Source organism: Malaclemys terrapin, chromosome 1 (genome assembly GCF_027887155.1).
Source record: "Malaclemys terrapin pileata isolate rMalTer1 chromosome 1, rMalTer1.hap1, whole genome shotgun sequence".
Taxonomy (NCBI): Eukaryota; Metazoa; Chordata; order Testudines; family Emydidae; genus Malaclemys; species Malaclemys terrapin.
The window spans coordinates 135,625,222-135,646,416 of record NC_071505.1 but is presented as its reverse complement, the minus strand read 5'-3'; the positions used below and the strand labels follow the sequence as shown (position 1 = coordinate 135,646,416).

Genomic DNA, 21,195 nt, shown 5'->3' with positions numbered 1-21,195 from the left:
TGTTCCCAGCAAACAGCTCGTCAGTGGGCTCTGTGAAATGATACAGCGAGTCCCAGTCCATATCCTAGTGTCCCAAAGAAGAGCCAGCATCACAAGCAGCTCTACCTTGCCCCCTTGTCGACAGGCTCAGTGGAGAAGCCAGTGGTTGAGTGGGCCAAAAAGAACAAACAATCTTCTTAGCTGTAGGGCCCCCTCTGACAAAAAAACATTGTAGCAAACCAGTGCTTGGGTTGCCTTAAGCCTGCAGTGCCTGCACAGCACCTGGAGTCTGCACACAACAGCAGAGCCAGACATTTTGCCAGCATTGGTTGTGCCAATTGTTTGCAATGCCTGGGATGAAGATCTGCGCTCAGGTCCAGCTGAATTAGTGTCATCTAAAATAGTTAGTACCCAGCTTTGGTGGGAATTCATAAGGGTTACTGCTGTCCAGGGGCAGCTGATCCTCCAGACTCCATCACACAATGCAGTGCTTTGCAGTGGAAAAGTCCCTCGAAAGCTGCTTCTAACAGCACCGGGCACAATGGAATAGGTGCTCCAGGAGTCTGAGAACACCCTGGAGCAGCCAAAGCTGTAAGGCACTACTGTGTGTGGATGCACACAACCAGTTCTGTAAAAAACTCCAGTGCTGCGCGCAGTGCACTGAAACGCACAAGAATAAGCGAGACCACCAAACAGCACATGCCAGCAATGTCCTGGCATCCCAGCCATGTTTCCCTTGCCCAGACGCATCCAGGGTAGGTGATCCCTGTAGATCAGAGTGAGACACATTGCTTGGCAGTGTGGGTGCTGGGTGGAGAAGTTTGTCCGTGCTGAACTTGTTCTGGGAATACACTGAGTGCTTTGGTCTCTAGTGGCTGTTGATCCACCAGCTGCTAAAATTCACTCATGAAAGCAAGAGAAAAAAATTATAAAGAAAAGATGTTCGGGAAGCTAGAATCAGGCCTGGCCTTCTGTGGACTGCCCAGCAGAGACTCTGCCTCTGGCTCTACAGTGAAGTGGAGAGAACGCAACTGGACAAACAAAGCAGCAGGGACAGAGAGCTGCCTTGGGAACAGAGGCAATCCACTCTGTTCCCTGCATGTGCTTTAGGTGGCACTGACACTGGCAACTCCCACCAGTTGCTCCCAGCCTTTACTTACTTGTTGGAGATAGACCAGTGCCAGGGCTTCCCATTGCAAAACCACAGTGTTGCCGGCCCAGAGGGCCCGAGGGGGCAACAGGGTTGGTTGCCCAGTGTGCGTTGCACCAATAGACACGCCAGGGTGGAGAAGCAAACCAAATTTATTCAAGAGCTTTGAATAGGCACTAGGAGACCAGCATGTCTTAAATTAAGCGCAGCAAATACAAGCAAGTTTTCCATTTTATATTCCAAGCTGTTTGTGTACAAGCCTTTGTTTTGTTTTCCTCCTACCCCTCCCTTCCCGACAGCAGTTACAGCAGGCATTACATTGTGGCGTGTTAGAAAAGTTCTTGTCCGCATGTTTATTTTTGGCCTTGCAAGTTCTACGTAGTAGGCCTTTTTCTATTACTACTGCTTTTGCTAGTGTGAGCGAAACTGCAGCTGTCTGCTAAAAAGCTGACCGTTACATATTCTGCTTTAGCATTTAGGCTGTTAGCATGGAGGCTGGTTAAAGTTTACAAGATGGATTTACTGTGGCTTACTTAGACCCAGAGCAGGGGGGTTTTATCGGCACTTATGGCCTTTCATCCCCCCTGCCCCCCCTGAGTTACCTGGTAGCTATGCCTAGTGACGCCAACAATTCCCTCCTTTGAGAACACTCAACAAACCTTTGGCAGAGTTTTCTTATACTTTAAAGACAAAATGCGATTAAGCTTCATGCAATTGGGATCATTAATGAGAGGGTATAAAGGAACTTCTGGGGAATGGGAGGTACAAATCTTATGTATGAGCACCTTACAGCAAACGAGCAAAAGAAAAAGAACAAAACATATCACAACACCTGTGAGCAAGAGGCGAACAATGCCTTCCCCTAGTTTTCCTAGACCAGGTAACCAACCCCAAAGGGAATCAAAAATAGTGGGTTTTTCTTCCTGGGCCTTCCACTGGTTCAAGGTCTGTTTGGCTGACAAGATGTGCTTGTTAATATTCTGTAAAAACTTTGGGACACAGGTACAACATTTTTCTCCAATAAGGGCACAGACCCCGCCCCGTGAGGCTAACACATGATTTAGGGCCTGGCAGTTTTGCAGAGCCAGCAATCGAAGCTGGTACAGCTTGGAGCTTATGCCTTTTTCTATGGCCAGGGTATCATTGGCAAACTGGGTGAGAAATTTAGAAAGTTTCTTGTAGATTTGGGTTAACCGTCCCACCCCATAAGTAGGGAGGAATATCATTTCAAACCTGTTTTCTTCTTCGATGGGTTCAATGGTAGCTTTCAAGGACCGATAATACCTGGGGCGACCTGAGGGAGCCTGGGTCAGAACACGGAGGGGAGGAGCCAGAGAAGGGCACATTATTACGCTCTTACAGAACAACTCAATGTTTGGGGCTGGAGGTGCCGAGTGAAGGGGAGGTGCATGTTGGGGACACACTAGTAGCATCAGCCGCACTGTCCCCCTAGGGAAAGTTTCCCCCCAAATCTCTGGGGTGACAGTTGTTCTGGAGCCCAGTCAAATACCACAGCACCCAGGTCCATGATTTTCCCCTTTATTTTCATTCTTTTCAGACTCAGGAAAATTCCCAGATTAAAATGATCAAAAATAATCAGATACCCCAAAAATTCACCAGGAAATGGCTGCTGGGGCGAGGAGCGTTAGCTCAGCCTGCGCTTTGCCCTGCAAGCCAACATGCACCCTGTGGCCATTCCCCACCCACCCAGTGCCGATAACCGACCCTCACAGTTGGAACTGTCGGGGCATCCCTGGTCCCTCAGCCCAGCAAGGACAGCTCAGGAATCCTGCTGAACGGGGACAGGGCCTGCTGCTGGGAGCACGACTTCCATCTGACATCCTCCTCCCTGTGTGCCGGAACAGAGAAGAGGGGCAGATCACCCAGGAGAGAATTAGGGAGGAGAGTGAGTCAGAGGTGATAGACATATTCTATGTTGCATCTCTTAGACATGCAGCACAGACCAAAGGAGAGGGTTTTAAGCTACTTTGGGCTACATAAACTCTGAGCCAGCTGGGGACCAGTGAAACACCTACTGTGTTTGTAAATTAGTAGGGCTGTGGTTAGTTGGCACCCCTTCCCAGGGGCTGCTCTATGTTTTTTACCGCCTCAAGCATGGCAGTCAGGCGGCCTTCGGCGGCGCACCTGCGGGCAGTCTGCGGTCATGTGGATTCGGTGGCATTTCTGTGTGTGATCTGCTGGTCCCGCGGCTTTGGCGTACCTGCCGCCGAATTGCTGCCAAAACCGAGGGACCGGTGGACCTCCTGCAGGCTGCCTCTCACGGCTTGCCGCCCCAGGCACGCGCTTGCTGTGCTGGTGCCTGGAGCTGCCCCTGCCCTCTCCCCTTGCTGGCAGTCTCAGCTGAGAGGTCAAGGATTGAATCGGTCATGTATACTGAATGCCTATCTTCATGCTAGAGGAGAATGCCTGGGTGAGGCACATATGTGAGGGTTAATAACATGAATGGGATTGTACCAGTGCTGTCTCTGGGGCTGTGGAGAGCTGCTGTGGAGAGCTGCTGTAGAGGAACATTTGCATAGTTATAATTACCAGATTGTGGACTGTGAAAGTTTATGGATGCTGCAGATAGTATAAACTGTGTGTGGATCCCAACATTAGTTTAAAAGTACATGAATACTTCACTGCTAGAAAAAATACATATTAGAAGATCAATAATACATCCCAGAATATCATGAATCAGTTTCTTAAAAATGATTTGCGTTTTTTCCACTTAATATTAAGCAAAACAAGGTAGTTCAGGGAGGAAGGGAAGATCTTGTGGATTTCCTCTTTGACGAAGTTGGCAAGATTTTTCACAGAGTTGGAAGAGGGTGGTGAAGTGTACTTGGTCACTGGCTCAGAACACTGGGTAGAGAACACAGCTGGGCAAACAAAGCAGCAGGAGCAGGAATGGGCAGGTCAGAGAACTCTCGCAGGTGCATGCCCAGCCTCACTCTATTCATGGTACTCACACCTGTGCTGGAACCTGGTGCTCCCCATGAGCCGTCATTTATTAGCTCATGACAGATCCACACTGACAGTTTTCATGGGAGAATCATGGATCTCAGGCAAAGGGGCAGGTTTAAAGTGGGTCCAACATGCCCGGCCATCAGAATGTAAGGAGTCCCTTTTCTATGAAGAGATGGAATCTGGAGAATATGTCCTCCCCAAGAGAAAGTAACTTTATCATCATGATGTAGTGCCTATGGATGCAGAGAGAAATGGTTTGGACGGAATGAGAATGAGCCTCAGCCTTCACCCCCAACCTCAGACAGCAGACCCAGAGCTCAGACTGTACTGTGAAATCTTCACCCAGAACAAAGGCAGCATCAGTGCAAACTCTTCTCGACCCCATGTGCTACCCCTTACCAATGTGTCTCAGCCCTACCCCAGAGCAGCCCAACACTAGGGACCACAGCGGAGTTCAGCCTCCACAGGCCAGCTTGGGTGGAAAAGCCTGGTTCTTGCCTGAGCTTTCCAAGCCTCTGACTCTGCAAACCCAAGAGATCCCCACTGGCCCACCAACCATTGAGTCGATTCCAAACACATGGAAGTTCAGGAGTTCGGAGTTCAGATCTGACTCCCAAACTACAGCTGGCTCCTATCTGAATACTGGGCTGAACCAAAACAAGGGATTGGCCGTCCCTGACCGTGCGCGTTTTAAAGGTCCAAATGTGTGGTAGTATTAATGAACAGGACTGGGCCCAGCTCCACAGCCCAGTAAGACAGCTGTAGGCATCAGGGCAAGAGCAAGTGGCTCAGGGACAAGTGGGCAGCTGTGGATGCAGTAAGATCAGAGGGAACCATGGTGTCCAGCTGGTATTTAAATATCCCTTTTTACCTGTTGTTGGTGTCACTAGGCATAGCTACCAGGTAACTCGGGGGGGGGGGGGGAGGTGAAAGGCCATAAGTGCTGATAAAAAACCCCTGCTCTGGGTCTAAGTAAGCCACAGTAACTCCATCTTATAAACTTTAACCAGCCTCCATGCTAACAGCCTAAGCAGAATATGTAACGGTCAGCTTTTCAGCAGACAGCTGCAGTTTCGCTCACACTAGCAGAAGCAGTAGTGATAAGAAGTAAGAAAGGGGGAGGAAAAGGCCTACTACGTAGAGCTTGCAATGCCAAAAATAAACATGTGGACAAGAACTTTTCTAACACGCCACAATGTAATGCCTGCTGTAACTGCTGTCGGGAAGGGAGGGGTAGGGGGGAAACAAAACAAAGGCATGTACACAAACAGCTTGGAATATAAAATGGGAAACTTGCTTGTATTTGTTGCGCTTGCTTTGAGACATGCTGGTCTCCTAGTGCCTATTCAAAGCTCTTGAATAAATTTGGTTTGCTTCTCCACCCTGGTGTGTCTATTGGTGCAACGCACACCGGGCAACGAACCCTGTTGCCCCCTCGGGCCATCTGGGCCGGCAACAGTTTTGGCGCCCAACGTGGGGCTCGAGGCTGAAATTTAGCCTTGCCGGATCCCTCCTGGCGGCTGACGGATTAAGGCGACGACCAACGCCCAGCGCGCACCGGTGACTTCATCGGGGGCCTCGGCGGAGACGTGCTGTGATCGACCCCGGAGGGCACAACGGTGCAACACGCTCGGACAGTGGAGAAGCAGTTGTGGGCGACGGTGAGGAACCGGACCCTTGGATAAGGTAGGAACAGTCCAGTCTCCCTAGAGTATGGGGCAGGGACAGAGTACAGCCGGCGGGGCACAGTGTACGCCCTTAGAATGGATTCTAGCAAATTGGGATGTGTTTGGGTCAGATTCGATGCTTAGGAGTAAATTAAAAAGGTTCTGTACAGTTGACTGGCCTCAATATCAGCTAGAGTGCCAGGAAAGGTGGCCACCGGAAGGATCACTTAATTACAACACAATCCTTCAGTTACTTTTGTTTTGTCAGCGAACTGGTAAATGGAATGAACATCTCTATGCGTATACGTTTATGATGTTAAGAAATAGGCCTGATATTTTGCACAAGTGCCATTTGACTCCGACAAACTCGGTAGTACCTGCTGCTAATCCCCAGAACCCTCCCACAGTTGTAATAGCAGAATCGGTATCCCCTTCGGCTCCTCCACCCCCACAGGCTCCAGAAAGTACCCCCTCGGTGGGATTGTATCGATTGATTACTGAGAATGTGGTAGCCCGTCCAGGAACACAGGATCGCGCAGCCCAGATTGTGCCAGTGTATTCTCATGCTCCTTTTAACCCAGTGCACATAGCTGCCTTTAAGGCAGAAGCAGGGGAATTCTCCACGAATCCAAGCAAGTTTATTTCAATCTTTGAAGGGTGTCTAGCTAGCCATAAGCCTGACTGGGATGACTGCAATATACTTATAAGAACCTTGTTGTCTGAGCTGGAGCAGAATCAGATTATAGCTAAGGCTAAGGAGGAGGCACAGAGAAGGAATTTAAGGTTTTAAAAAGGAAAGCTATTGGACACCAGAGGTTGTACCGAGTGGACTCCTCAAAAGTGGGTGTGCTCGTCCTGGTTTGTTGCTTCAAAGCTCTGTATAGAAGTTATTTTACTGGAAGGGTGTATAATGGCAATGTGTATGTGTTCATTGTTGGGAAAAGGTGTATGAGTGAAGAGTGGAAGGTTCCTTTCTAGGTTAAAAGAAGCCAAGAAAGGGAGAAGAAAAAAGAACAGAACGAGTTAACTGGAAAATATAGCTAGCAAGCTCAGTCCAAAGATAAGATGCTGGCCCCATCCAAGGACATTGTTCACAGCTAAGACTTAGCTGACAACCAAGAAAAGGGGGGCCTGAATGTGCCCAAGCAACTATGAGATCTGCAAAATACTGCCAGGCATTAATAAAATGTGTTCGGTTTCTTTTCTCACAGATAAAAGAAGTGCTAACCAAAGACCCTAGCAGCCCTGGATCTGCCGGATCTCTCTAAGCCGTTCCAACTGTATGTGCATGAAAGGAAAGGGGTGGCCCTGAGAGTGCTTACTCAGTTATTAGGCACCTGGAAACGTCCTGTGGCATATTTCTCTAAACAACTGGATCAAGTTGCAAAGGGGTGGCCAGCATGCTTGAGGGTGGTCGCAGCCATTGCCCTAGTGCTTGGGGAAGCTGAAAAACTGACACTGGGGGGAACTGTGCAAGTGTATATTCCCATATGGTCCAAGCCCTGCTGGACACTAAGGGTGGTCTCTGGCTCACCCAGGCTCGGGTTGCTCAGTACCAGGTGAAACTGTTAGAGAATCCTGAAGTTACCCTGCAGACCTGTCCCTCCCTTAATCCAGCGACCCTGCTACCAGAGACAGAAAAGCAGGAACATAACTGTCTGGAAATCATAGATGCCCAATACTCCAGCCGCCCAGATTTAAAAGATCAACCGCTCCCAAATGCTGACTTGGAATGGTATACCGATGGCAGTAGTGCCGTTGTGGATGGGCAAAGGAGGGCGGGTTATGCTGTTGTGACCCTTCATGATACGGTGGAAGCTGAGACTTTACCGGCAAGAACATCTGCCCAGCTTGCTGAACTAGTGGCCCTGACTCGTGCACTCGAGCTGGCAAAAGACAAACGGGTTAATATCTTTACTGACTCAAAGTATGCTTTTGGGGTATTGCATGCTCACGCTGGTTTGTGGAAGCAAAGAGGGATGCTAACAGCCCAAGGCTCCCCGGTTAAGCATGGGTCTCAAATTCTCCAGTTGTTAGAAGCGGGACAACTCCCCTCAGCAGTAGCAGTGGTGCATTGCAGAGCTTATCAAAAGGAAACTCAAGATGTAACCAAGGGCAATGCCAGAGCAGACAGGGAAGCCAAGCGCGCTGCTACCCTGAAATCACCAACAGAGGAGAATGCCCAAATGCATGCCCTCATCCCATCAGTAGGTGAGCTCGCAGCTCCTCAGTACTCCCATGATGACAGAAATCTGGCTGACAGGCTCAGTCTTCAGGAAAAGGAGGGATGGCTTTATTCCACAGAGGGAAAAATCCTCCTGCCCAAGGGCCTGATCCGACCAGTGTTGCAGAAACTGCATCAAACCACCCACGCAGGCAGAGAGGCTCTTACCCAGCTTATGAATAAATATTTTCTAACCTCTGAACTTAAACCCCTAGCATCCCAGGTACAAGCTAAATGTTTAATCTGCTGAAAGAATAACCCTCGACCAGCCACCCTGGAACCTACCCCAGGCCCAGGATTGGTGTGGCAAATAGACTTTACTAAGTTTCCCCAGACCCAAGGGTACAGGTACCTCCTCGTCTTATTGGATCGATTCAGCGGATGGCCCAAAGCCTTCCCATGTCGTAACAACACTACCAAAACGGTGGATCTTAAGTTTGTCAAGGAAATCATTCCTCGCTTCGGCCTTCCCCAGTGGATGGAATCTGATAACGGAACACACTTCACATCTCAAGTTGTTCAAAAGATATCAAGTGCCTTGCAAATCCCCTGGAAGCTCCACACACCATGGCGACCACAAGCCAGTGGAGTAGTGGAACGCACAAATTAGACACTCAAGTGACACCTCTCAAAGGTCTGTCAGGAGGCCTCTCTTAGGTGGCCTGATGCTTTGCCCCTTGTGTTACTCCGCATTCGTGCTCTCCCCAAGGGCAGGTTAGGGCTTAGTCCCTTTGAAATTATGTTTGGAAGGGCATAGCCTCTGAACGGTACATCGGTTCTGGCAGGAGAGTGGGAAATGGGGTGTGGTTTTTTGTCTCAGTACGTGTGCTCTCTGTCTGCTGTTCTTTCTTCTCTTCACAGATACACCAAAAATTCACAGCCTCTTCTGCTGGATGCCCCTGTCCACTCCTTGCAGCCAGGTGACTCCATTCTCGTTCGGACCTGAAAGGACGAGCCTCTCCAAGAGAAGTGGAAGGGACTCCACACCGTCCTGCTGGTCTCCCACACGGCAGCAAAGGTCGAAGGACACAAGAACTGGATTCATCACTCTCAACTGAAAGCAGTACCAACTCCTGAACAGTGGACTGTCCAGCCTGCAAAAAAAAACTGCCAGCAATGATTTGAGACTTAAGCTGTTATTCAAAAGACAGTAAGGGTAGCTGGAAATGCCTGGTAATCTCTTTGAACAGCCACGGCGCACTCCCCGTGAAAACCCTGAGCATTGGTTCTATCTATTCACAAAAGGCCGACCTAGCCTATGGTCCTGGTCCTTTTATTTTTTGATTTGTTTGGTGTCAATAATTCTTATCTTCTGGGCATTTGGGTTGTTGTAATTACAATATGGGTTCAGGTTTAGGGTCTCTCACCACATTCCTTTTTGTCACAGAAGCAATCCTTCTGTTACCTACTGTTTCACCCACATCGCATGCAGGATGGGAAGCCATCCCTGCAAACATGGCTACCAATGCCTATGAGGCCCTGAAAATTGCCTTTGCCCGTGAGTTCAATCTCTCCCACAGTTGGATATGTGCCCAGACTCCCCACCATTCGGCTGAATTGCCCTGGAAAGTAGTTCCCCAAAATTGGTCAGACTTTTGTCAAAGGTGGATGGTTACCAGCAGCAGCACCTCTGACAATTTAAGTTTACGATCTAACTGTACTGCGGAAGCTCCTTATGGCTTACACAATGGCTCTTGAAATTCCCACTATAGTAGCACTCTTAAGCCCCAGCCCATTCGTTTATCTCTCCACCCACTGGCCTCATATGTTTTCAGCAAGCCAGTACAAGTAATCATACCTGGTTTGCGGCATTAGTACATGTAGATTTTATATTGGTCCTGGTATAAGTCTCACTGTTCTGTACTAAATGCCACCGGTTGGCAAACCGGCACTGCATTCTTTGCTCTTTCCCCACAAGCCACCCTACGGGACCTACAAGGTAACAATGGAAAGGCTAGTTATGGTAAAGCATTCTGGCTCGGTGGTAATAGTGCCTACAAATGGCTTCCTCATGGTTGGCATGGTAGCTGTTATAAACAGAACAACTGTCACCCCAGAGATCTGGGGGGAAACTTTCCCTAGGGGGACAATGCGGCTGATGCTACTAGTGTGTCCCCAACATGCACCTCCCCTTCACTCAGCACCTCCAGCCCCAAACATTGAGTTGTTCTGTAAGAGAGTAATAATGTGCCCTTCTCTGGCCTCTTCTGTCCACAGGTCTCAAAACACTTTGCAAATATGAATAACTTATACCCACCCCGCCCTCCTTGTGGTTATTATCTCCACTTCTAACATGGGGAAATGATAGCACGGAGAAAAGTGACTCGCTCAAGGTCACTTTTCACTCAAAGTCGGGGGCAGAGCCGGGATTAGATGTAGGTCTCTTGCCTCCTGGTCATGTGGTTTAATCACAAATGTTGAAATGTGCCCTGCACTTTGACTCTCCTGGTTTGCTGACATTTTAATTTTTGGAACTAGAATGTTCTTTCAAGAGTTTGTATGTATGTATTTTGTTCTCATTACTGATATTTCTTTGCTGCAGTTTAACAAGGATTGTTTTTATCAGGGATCCACAGGGCCCTTCACTCCCCATAACTGTTGATCCAGCAACATTCACAAGGAAAGAATTCACTAACGACATTCCTAGAAAGAAAGACATGACCCTGATGGGGCCCTGCTGGGCTCCAGTCCTGACAGTCTGGCTACACTGAGATCACAGTGCCGCTTGTGTAACTCAGTCAGTCCCTGATTTCAGTGGCGCTGCTCCGGCTTTACACTGCTGTAACTGAGCGCACTGGCTCAGAAAGCCACGTAAAGGGTGGAGAACATGCTGGGAAACAAAGCAGCAGGAGCAGGAACAGGCAGGTCAGAGAGTTCTCTCAGCTGCAGGCCCAGCCTCCCTCTGTTCCTGGCACTGACACCTGTGCCGGGCGCTGGCACGCCTCAGCTGTTGTTTATTGGCTCATGACAGATCCGTGCTGGTGGTTTTCATGGGAGAATCGTGGATCTCAGGCAAAGGGGCAGGTTTAAAGTGGGGCTGTTGGCATCCATCCCTCAGAGCGTAAGATCTCTTTTACAGAGAGACAGAAGCTGGAAAATGTGTCTCACTCCCTCTGCCCCCTCAAGTGAAAGTAACTTTGTCTTCATGCTAGAGTACCCAGTGGTCGAGTGAGAGAGAGTTTGGAGTGAATGAGAACATCTCAGTTCTCACTCCCTAAACTCAGACAATGGCCCCAGAGCTCAGACTGAACCCGTGAAGCCTTCACCTGAAACAAAGGCAACATCAGTGTAAACTCCCCACATACATGCTATCCCTTGCCAAAGAGTCTTCTCCATGACCTGGAGCTAGAGAGTTCAGTCTATGTCTACACTGCAATAAGACACCTGCGGCTGGCCCATGCCAGTAGACTTGGGTTCTCGATCTAAATGGCCTGTTTATCATGACCCTCCCACATCACAGGATCCTAGAGCCCAGGCTCCAGCCCGAACCCAATCGTCTACACCTCAAATAAACATCCCCTCGGCCTGAGCCCTGTAAGCCAGAGTCAGCTGGCCTGGGCCAGTTGTGGGTTTTTAATGTCAGTGTAGACACACCCTCTGTGGCCCATTAATCCTTGGTTCTCTGCTGAGCCCACACACAAAGAGGCTGAAACCTGAAACCAACTCAGAAACCTTCATCAAAATTGAACTCCTCCCCTGCAATCTTGGCCCAACCCCACCCCCTAAACTTTAAACCCCAGACTAGAACAGTCACATGTAACCTATAAGGCCAGCCTGCTTGCTTGCTTTAATAATTGGTAGATTATTTGATTACTATTCCATTACTGGTCCATTTATCTCAATAAAAGGCTTAAAGCTGCCTTTTGTTCTCAGTGTGAGTTTCCTTGTCATACATCTGTAAGCAGGGTCTGAATGTATTCTTCCCTGACAGCTGGCTGGGATGGGGAGAGACTTTAGGTATGTTTATGTACATACAGTTTGCTCCTGCTCTGCTTAGATATCCAGCAGATAGAGCGGGTGTTGTTGCTCAAAGTAATCAACTTTGGCTGGTGTTGGGTTACAAATCACTGCAGTACTGAATGCAGGGGTAGTGAAATGCCGTTACCAGTGTTGTCATTATTGTATGAATAAAGGGGAGCAGGACTGTGCTTAATCTGTCCCAAATGAGGGGGTCACCCTCAGCTGAAAGGACCTCATTAAGCCAGGGCCTCCAATGCCAGAGCCCTGTGGAAGTAAGAGAGGTGGGGACAGGCACCCAGTCAGGAGATGTGGAGCCTCCCCAGGGTCCTCCCAGACTGGTTTAGTATGTTCCTCCCCACTGTTCAAAGAAAGAGCTAAATAGGCTTCATTAGGACCTTCTTTGTTATTTTAAACGCTCAATCAGTACTGAAATCAGTTGTGATGGGACTGTGTTTCTGCCCAGCCTGAAAATCACTAAGAGACTGATGTACAGAAGTCATAGCAGAGAGGCAGGTGGCAGCAGAAGGTGACTGACAATCAGCTGGTGAACGAGCAGCTGGTGAGGCAATGAGGAACCGCGGCTGGCGGGGAGGCTAAGTAGCGAGAAGCAGTGGCTAGCAGGGCGGTGAGGAGCAGGGGCTGACAGGGCAGCTAGCCAAAGAAAGTGCTCTGATGGCAGAGAAAGCAAGATGCCTTCTTCCCTGTGTGGGAGGTGAACACACACAGGCGCCTCAGAACCCTGCGTCCTCACTGACCCAGGACAATCACGGTGAGTGGGAGATGGTGAGGGAGCAGAGAGGGGCACAGAAAAGGAACCTTTAGTTGTAGAACTCAAAAACATGAGGCGGAAGGCACTGCCCCACAAACGCTGGGGTGGGTATCTTGCTCACAGTTTTATGATTATGAATCCTGCTTGTGGTATTTTCCCTAATTAATGGCGGGTGACTTCCCTCCATTCATTAAAAGTTTATTTTCTATGCTCAGACTGTGCTTGCGAGTGGGCAAGTATTGCCTCTCAGAGGGGCCCAGGGGTGGTGTGTAATTTTCCCAGGTTACTGGGTGAGGGCTTGAGCCGGTTCTGTGTTGTGTCGATGGAAAGGAACCCCTAGATATTGGAGTCGGCAGCAACCAGGGCCGAGTTCACCTGGCAGAAGTGTTACACACATCCCGAGGGTCCTATAAATTCTGTGCAGCCTGATTCTGAGACAAGAACCTTATCTTCTGATCAGATTAATTGGTGAGCCTATAATAATATTGTTTAGATAATACGGGTTAATCTCCCATAATCAGGCAATACTCTGAACCCTCAACTGGAACTGAGTATCCTGCCCAAATCCCAGACAGGAAGCCCCAAATCTTCTGCCTAACTCAGCTGAATTTTGGAAACCTTCACCCAAAAACTCAAAAGCAAACTCGAAAACCAGTCACCCACTCCCTGGAACCTTTGTCCCAAGCTTGAATGTGAATACCTAAACTTTAAACCCAAACCTTTGCTACCAAGCACACATTGTCATATTGGTGTGATTCCAACCCCTGTCCACCACATTACGTTCCCATTTCCACAGCTGCCTCTGCACTGCCCAGGACTGGAAATCCAAAAACATCAGAAGAGCCTATTCTGCAAGAGCCTCCCCACTGCAGCTGGAGCATATCTTATGGGGAAAAATCCTCCTTCCTGGTTGAGATTTCAAAACCTTAAATTTGCTGATCTGAGAGATTCTGACCAACACCTCAGCAGCTGCAGGCTTCTCTGAACCAAACCTCCCAGCTCGTGAGCCACAAGATTCAGAGCTGGATATTAAACAGCTGAAGACTCTGCAGAAGTTCAGATCTAGATCCAGCCTGTGAAGCTGGTATAACAGGCTAACTCAAAAACATGGGATCTGGACACCCCTGAACTTGGGGATGCTGAAGACCTACATCCAAATCTGTATGTTGTGCCTTGGGACCAACCCTAGTATTAATGAAGAGGAACCAGAACCAGGTCCAGAAAATCCATGGGAGAAGCAAACCTTCTGCCCACATGCAGAGCATGTGGCACAAGGATAGTGGGAGCTCAGCTGTCTGTGGCTGCATCGGTGACTTGACCAAGTGCACTAGGCCGCATGCTACGTGAGATCTGTGGTTTTGGGAAAGCCATGTGTGCAGATCAATCAACTACGTGACAGCTAGGAGTAGCTTCTATACAGGTGGCACCATTTACCAGGGAAAACAGATGTGGGGAACAGACTGAGCCTGGCTCTGCTCCCAAGCCTGTCCCTGCTCCTTTGTGAGTCCAGGTGCATTCTTCCCATTCCACTGTTGATCCAGAGGTTGTGATTCTGATAGACATAGGTCTTAGGAGAACCAGCTGAACTGGGGCAGCTGCAACCATTGTGGCTTCTCATCAGCACTGGGGAGAGACCATTGTAGAGGGTGCCAGTTCAATCAGATCTGAGCTGAAGACCTGATCCCAGGCACTAAAACCAATTGGTAGAACCAACACTTGTAAAATGCCTGGGATGGCTGATGTGTGTGAACACAAGGCGATGTACAGCCTTTACAAAGTCAAGACATTCCTAGCAACCGCTTATTGCAATGCTTTTTCATCTGGTATAGACATCGCCTAGAGATGAGAGATGAGTCTAGTTCTTGGAGCCCATTCCACCACTGGTTTCTTTCCTAAGGACTGCCAATGAAGGGGCCTACTTGAACCACTAGGAATTTGACTAAGACCTGCAAATTCACAAAAGCAAGAGAACTGTGGTAAGAAAAGGGAAACATTGAGTTGCTGCTGTGAGGAGTTTCACTGGACGCTGGGTCCTATACATGAAAAACTCCCTACCCCTTTCCCCAAGACCCCTGAGCCATCGAGTCCCTGCACTAAATTGCATGGCATAGCTGCCATCTTTATCCCATGGGCAAGCTCTCCAGGAGGGGACACAAGGGGCAATTCATCAGCGGTCAGAACAAAGGGATACGAGTCACCATTGGTGGGGACCAGGTCTGGGTCACTGAGCAGCAAAGGGCTAGAAGTTGTTCAAGAAAAGTCAGCTTGGCCATTTATAGGACTGTCACAAGCCGATTGGTGGATGGAATCCAGGACAGCTGTCATTGGCTAATTCTGCATGATATTCCCCCCAATAAACACGAGGAGATGGATGAGGAGAGACTAAGGGGATTCTCTCCCAGCGAAGGCAGCACACAGGAGTTAGAGGTGTCAAAGGAACTAGAGTAATCACCCCATCTCTCTCACCCTCCCTTCCTCAGACCCTCCACATGTAACCTCTGCCAAGCTGTAGGGGAATGGATGTGGTAGACACCTGGCCACACTAAAGCGAACGTGCTCAGGAGAAGGGAATCAAGTTTCCTCAGCAGTTGAAGGGGGAGTAACTGTCAGTCAGGGTAGCCTCTGGGCCAGGGCGTGAGCTTAAGAGCGACACGCTTGACAAGGGCGCTAGCATGTGTTGTCTTTAAAGAAACCCATTTCTCTGAGTTCAATGTTTATCCATTTGTTTTTTATTCATTAAAGAGTTTCTTTTTCATTTTGGCTCCTTAGTGTATTGAGTACAGAGGGTGTGCTGCCCAGCTGAGGCACTTGCTAGTCCAGATAGCATTTGAACCCAGTGGTATTGTGTACACCAGCCTGCAGCTCCATTATACCCCATCTGCTCAACATTGGGGAGTCAAATTGAAATCAACACCCCCAGTTCCCTGTTGGAGGCATGTTGTGCCCACCTGGCGCTCTGCCACCTCCTGACATGCTGGCAGCACTTATAGGATTGAATTAACTTCTCACACAGGGATATTTATTGGTAGCCCATCTAGCTGTGGTAGTGGGTAATGTACTCAGCAATCTGTGTAAGATGTGGAGTTACCTATTATAGGTGAAGCTATGAGGGTTTTACTGAGTAACATGGGTAGTTCTGGCCATTTCCCTAATGGTTTGATATTTGCCATTCAACCCTACTCCCCACCCTACAGCCTTGACAAGCCGAGTTGTCTGGAAGTGGAAGGCAAGTCTGTCAGGCTCCTGTGATATATTGGCCCCAATTGGCACCCTTATGCCCCGCTCTCTTCCACTTGCCTACAGGAATCATGGAGCAGCAGGCAGTCCTCCTACTCCTTCCTCTTTCCCTCTAGTCAAAAGATGCAAGAGAAGATGAAGGACAAGGAGAAGAAAGAGGGAGACCCAGATAGGGGCCTTTGGGGAGAGGAGAAACAGGGAGGAAAACAAAACAGGCACAGGAAGAGCTATTTCTCCCCATTCCTACCGCCTCCCAGGCCCCAGCAACCCAGAGACAGCAGCCCAGTGTCTGCCATTACAGGCCTTGGCTTCTGTCCCAGGGACAATTCCCACCTCCCTATGGCTGCTTGATGGGTATTTGTGCCCCTGTCCTTTGGCTAAGGGGCCCCTCCCACTCCAGAGGTAGGACTTAGCCCCTTGTCAAGTCTCCCAACCGTGCTTCAGCAGCAGTAATGTCCAGCCTTCAGGAAGTGTGCAACTCCCAGCTGGAGGTGACTCCATTGTCCAGTTCTAGGCCTGCATGGCAACCAACCTACTCTGCCTTCTGAAGACAGCAGGGCCCCTCATCACTTCAACCTTGGGACTGGTGCCTCATTTGCTCCCCCTGGGGATGGGTGCTGTACAGAAGTGAACAATAGCAGTGAGGAAGAGTCTGCCCTCTTGGTACCACTGGCCCAACTGATAACACCAGAAATCACACCTTGTTCTCAGCATAGAATTCCCAGCAGGCTCCAGAGAAGCACCATCACCCCCCGCCCCCCACCGAGCATTCCACAGCTGCAAACCAACCAGCCCAGCCATGTCCTGCAGGAGATCCCACTGCACATCCCTGAACAGGACTGTGGAACAACCTTAGAAGAGGTTGCCCTAGGCCAGTGCCACTCAAAGTGGTGGTCCGTGGACCGGTGCCGGTCCGCAAGCCCTTGGCTGCCCGTCCGTGGCGAGTTTCCAGAAAAGAAAGAGAGAAATAATAGTATAATTTAAAAATCGCACCGGAATTCCACCAAGAATAAATGATCAGTCGATAAAAGTCAACAATATTAAATAATATTATGGTTTCAGAAGCACATATTATAATATTGATAATTATGCCATAGCACTACAACATGTTTTGCATGAGACGTGCAAGCATGCGCTTACCTCACTCCTTCGCATATAAAGACCCCGCCCCACCGGCAGTTACTATCGAGAAGTTGAATAGATAGCGTCATACGGATCTCTGCGTGTTTGTCATTTGGGACCCCATCCGAACCCAATGATCCGAGTATGTAAGTACTAATAATATTATACATTTTAATAATTATTTTCTATCCTATCCTGCCGTATCCCTTACGAAGAGGATAGAGACAATTGAGCACCACACCCCTAAAACCAGATATAAAATCCTGCTCCTACAAGGACTGTCTAATTGTACTAACTGTACTCTAAGAATTGATGTAAACTTTGATTTCATTCTGCCAGCCACCCTTTTTGAATAACAGAAAGGCATGATCGTCTGAGACTGGGATCCTGTTTCCAATATGCATTACAATTAGGGCCTGTTATAAAGTTTAGTTAGTAAGAGACGGGATTTTGTATTGTGTCTATGATAAATAGATTAGAGAAATGTTGAGAGCCTGAAGCCCCAATGTGAATTGTTTTAGTTATAAGATTTAGCAAGGCTTGATTTACAATGTATTCTGCTGAATATACAATACTGCTGTCTGTATACCATTGAAGGTTTCTGTGAGAGACTGCGTGTGAATGAGGAATGAATGCCTCAGGAAAAGATAAGGTGTGAAAGCCATCACAAATGTCCAGATGGTCAAGAAAAAAAAAGTGAGAGACTTGGAAAGACCAGGAGACAGTCAGAAAACATCTATTGTATCGGATGCTAAACATGTTAGCAGCATTGACAACCTCAGAGGTGAGGCAGGCACCCCCGAAGGCAAGACAACAAATAGGAGATAACGATGGGAAGCTCGACAATAACCATCAAATGATAACAGCAGAAAACCCCAAGATTAACACCACTTAAGGACTAATGATTACAGGATGACATTGCAAAAATGCATGGACTCAAATAGGAATTTACAACTATAAAGCTGGGGTGTTTTGCCATGGAACTCTGGGTTCAGTCCTACAAAGCCTCGGAGCATCAGATCACGACCGACAGACCCCAGCTCCTCATTCATGCTCAATCTAACTGGCCCTTAGATTGACTCGAGCTACAACAGACTGCTATCTATAAACATGAACTGGCAGGTGTGTGAGTGTGAGAGACACTGACTGTTCCCCCTGAAAAGATCCCGTGTGCTTTGTATGCGCATAACATCCTCGCTTCCTCCATATCCATATATTGTTTCATACACACTCTCATTGTTCTTACTTATAGCCTTCCCCTCTTCTAGGATCAAACCTACGTGTTTCTGCCAGGAAGTTCTCGAAATTCCTCGCTTTCTCACTCCATATCTTTCAAACAGGTAAATCTTATTTTTGACGTTCATTATTCATTCTTTCCATGTATTCAAACCATCTTAACTTTCCAATTATTATCCTTTTTGCAATTTAATTTTAAAATTTATATTATCTTCTTATCCTAACATTACTTACCCTATCAATGTTCTCCTGCACATATTTCTCAATAAAAGCATTCCCACTACATTTATTCGGCTTTTATATACCCGGGGTAATCGAATTTATATTATTTTTATGCCTAATTTACAGATGCGAAGCAAGGCCCAATCGCCATATTTATCGAGCAGAAACATCCAGTTGCTGAATACGCAAATAATTCTGAATCAGATGAAACTGAAGTATTGTCAACAAAAAGAATTCGTACTAGCTTTACTCAGAAATATGACTCCTCATACATTGTTTGGTTTTGTAGCCATGAATGATTGAGTGCCAAAACCACAGTGCGTTATTTGTGGCAATGTGTTAGCTAATGATGCAATGAAGCCATCAAAGCTCAAGAGGCACTTAAATACAAAACATAATGAAAGTAGTTCAAAGCCAAAAGAGTTCTTCGAAAGAAAGCATGTTGATTTAAAAGGCCATCAGAAACAGATCTTTGAAGTGTCACACAAATACTTGTGCTTTGTGAGCTTCTTATAAAGTAGCGCTTCGTGTTGCTAAGGCAAAAAAGCCATACACAATCGGTGAGACACTAGTGATAGGCTGTATTAAAGCTGTTTGCATGGAAATGCTGGGTGAGCTGGCGGCAAAGGGGCTCAGGTGCCACTTTCAAATGACACTAGAGCTTGACAAATTCACGATCTGGCTCACGCTATGGAAGATCAGCTCATAGGTCAGATTAAATTAGCAAAGTACTTTTCTTTGCAGCTTGATCAATGTACAGACATATGGCAATTCTGATGGTGTATGCACGCTTTGAACATGAGGGTGATTTGAAGGAAGAGTTTTTGTTTTCTGCTTCACTACCAACAAAAACAACTAGTTCTGATGTGTTCAAGACTGTGAGCGACTACATCATTAACAAATGTGGGTTGGATTTCAAGTTTTGTGTAGGTGTATGTTCTGATGGCACTGCCGCAATGACAGGACAGCATTCTGGAGTTGTTACCCAGATTAAGGCGCTTGCACCCGAATGCAAGTCGACACACTGCTTCCTTCACCAAGACAGTCTTGCAACAAAAAGTCAACAGAACTAAACAGTGTGCGCAGCAAGGTAGTAAAAATTGTGAACTATGTAAAGGCGAATGCTTTAAATTCGAGACTATTCACTGCATTATGTGATGATATGGGAGCTGATCATAAACAGCTCCTATTGCATGCCGATGTACATTGGTTATCGAGGGGAAAAGTCCTGTCAAGAGTATTTGAGCTCCGAAATGAGCTTGCCAAGTTTCTTCAGGACAAAAAAACAAATTAGTCACAATTGTTCCGAGATGTGGATTGGATAGCCAGGCTGGCTTATTTGGCTGATATCTTTGCCATCTTTAATGATCTCAACACCTTCATGCAGGGAAGGATGGCTTCATGTCTTAAAATGGCAGACAAGATCAACAGACAGAAACGAAAGCTAAAAGCATGGAAGTGTTGAGTGTCAAGAGATTGTTATGACATGTTTCACAATTTAGCGACAATCATTGCCGATGCAGGCAAAGACCTTGATGTTACATCTCTACGAAACATCATCAGTGAACGCTTGATGAATTTGGCAGAACATTTTGAGTTTTACTTTCCAGCAGAAGATCCACGGAAAGGGAGTGGATGGATCCAAAATCCATTTATTCCATTGAAAGATGACTTAACTGTCACTATGGAGGATAAGTTGTTGGAGCTGGCTGCTGACGAAAGATTGAAGATGAGTTTCGAAACTACATCACTTGCTTCCTTTTGGATAAAGTGAAAGCAGAATATCCTGAGCTTACTGAAATTGCTCTGAAAACTCTTCTCCCATTTCCTTCAACATACCTCTGCGAGACTGGCTTCTCAACCATGAGTGTCATTAAGACAAAGTACAGGAATAGTATGGATAGTCATTCTCCATTGTGTGTGGCACTGTCCTCAATTGAACCACGACTGGATAAGCTGACAAAGAAGAAGCAGACTCACCTTTCACATTAGTAAAGGTTAAGGTTTTAACATGCCTATTATTGTGTTAATTTTTTTTTTATAATATCTTTGTTAGGAGACTTTGCTGGTTTGATTTTTTAATTTGTATTGTAATTTTGTATTGTTTACAAAATAAACAAAATAAATGTCTGCCAACTTATTTTATTCATTATATTGTTTCTGATATAAATTAATATTCCTACGAATGTTCAAATAATATTTTCTTGGATTGTAAACGAATAATAGTCATTTTATACTATCCGCACAGACGCACAGCCTTTCAGTCAGTCTTCAATGTATTCAAATGGGAACATCTCTGCATGTATGCCACACTCCCATTCCAATTAATACAGTGAAGAATGTTAGTTTTTCTGATCTGATGTGCTACGTGTCTATGCGAAAACGATAATAATATGGCACAAATATGGTACCAGTCCCCGGCAAATATGGGGGGGGGGGAATTGCCGGTCCGCCACATCAGATAGTTTGAGAAGCACTGCCCTAGGCCATTGTAGGCTTTACTTGGAGCATACCCACACTGCAGACATGATCCACAATGCTCACAGCCATATACTTCATTAAGTCTCAGTGCCTTGATTTAAGGAGGCAACAAGGTTGTTGCCAATTCTGGAGAGACTGCAGGCAAGGGGGTAAACAAGAGCACAGACATATCCCGTCA

The 21,195-nt window shown here is 47.3% G+C and overlaps 1 pseudogene; it reads left to right on the top strand.

Annotated features, from left to right (window-relative positions):
- The first annotated feature begins 9,445 nt into the window (after window positions 1–9,445).
- Window positions 9,446–21,149, top strand: LOC128831698 (SCAN domain-containing protein 3-like; annotated as a pseudogene).
- The last annotated feature ends 46 nt before the right edge of the window (window positions 21,150–21,195 follow it).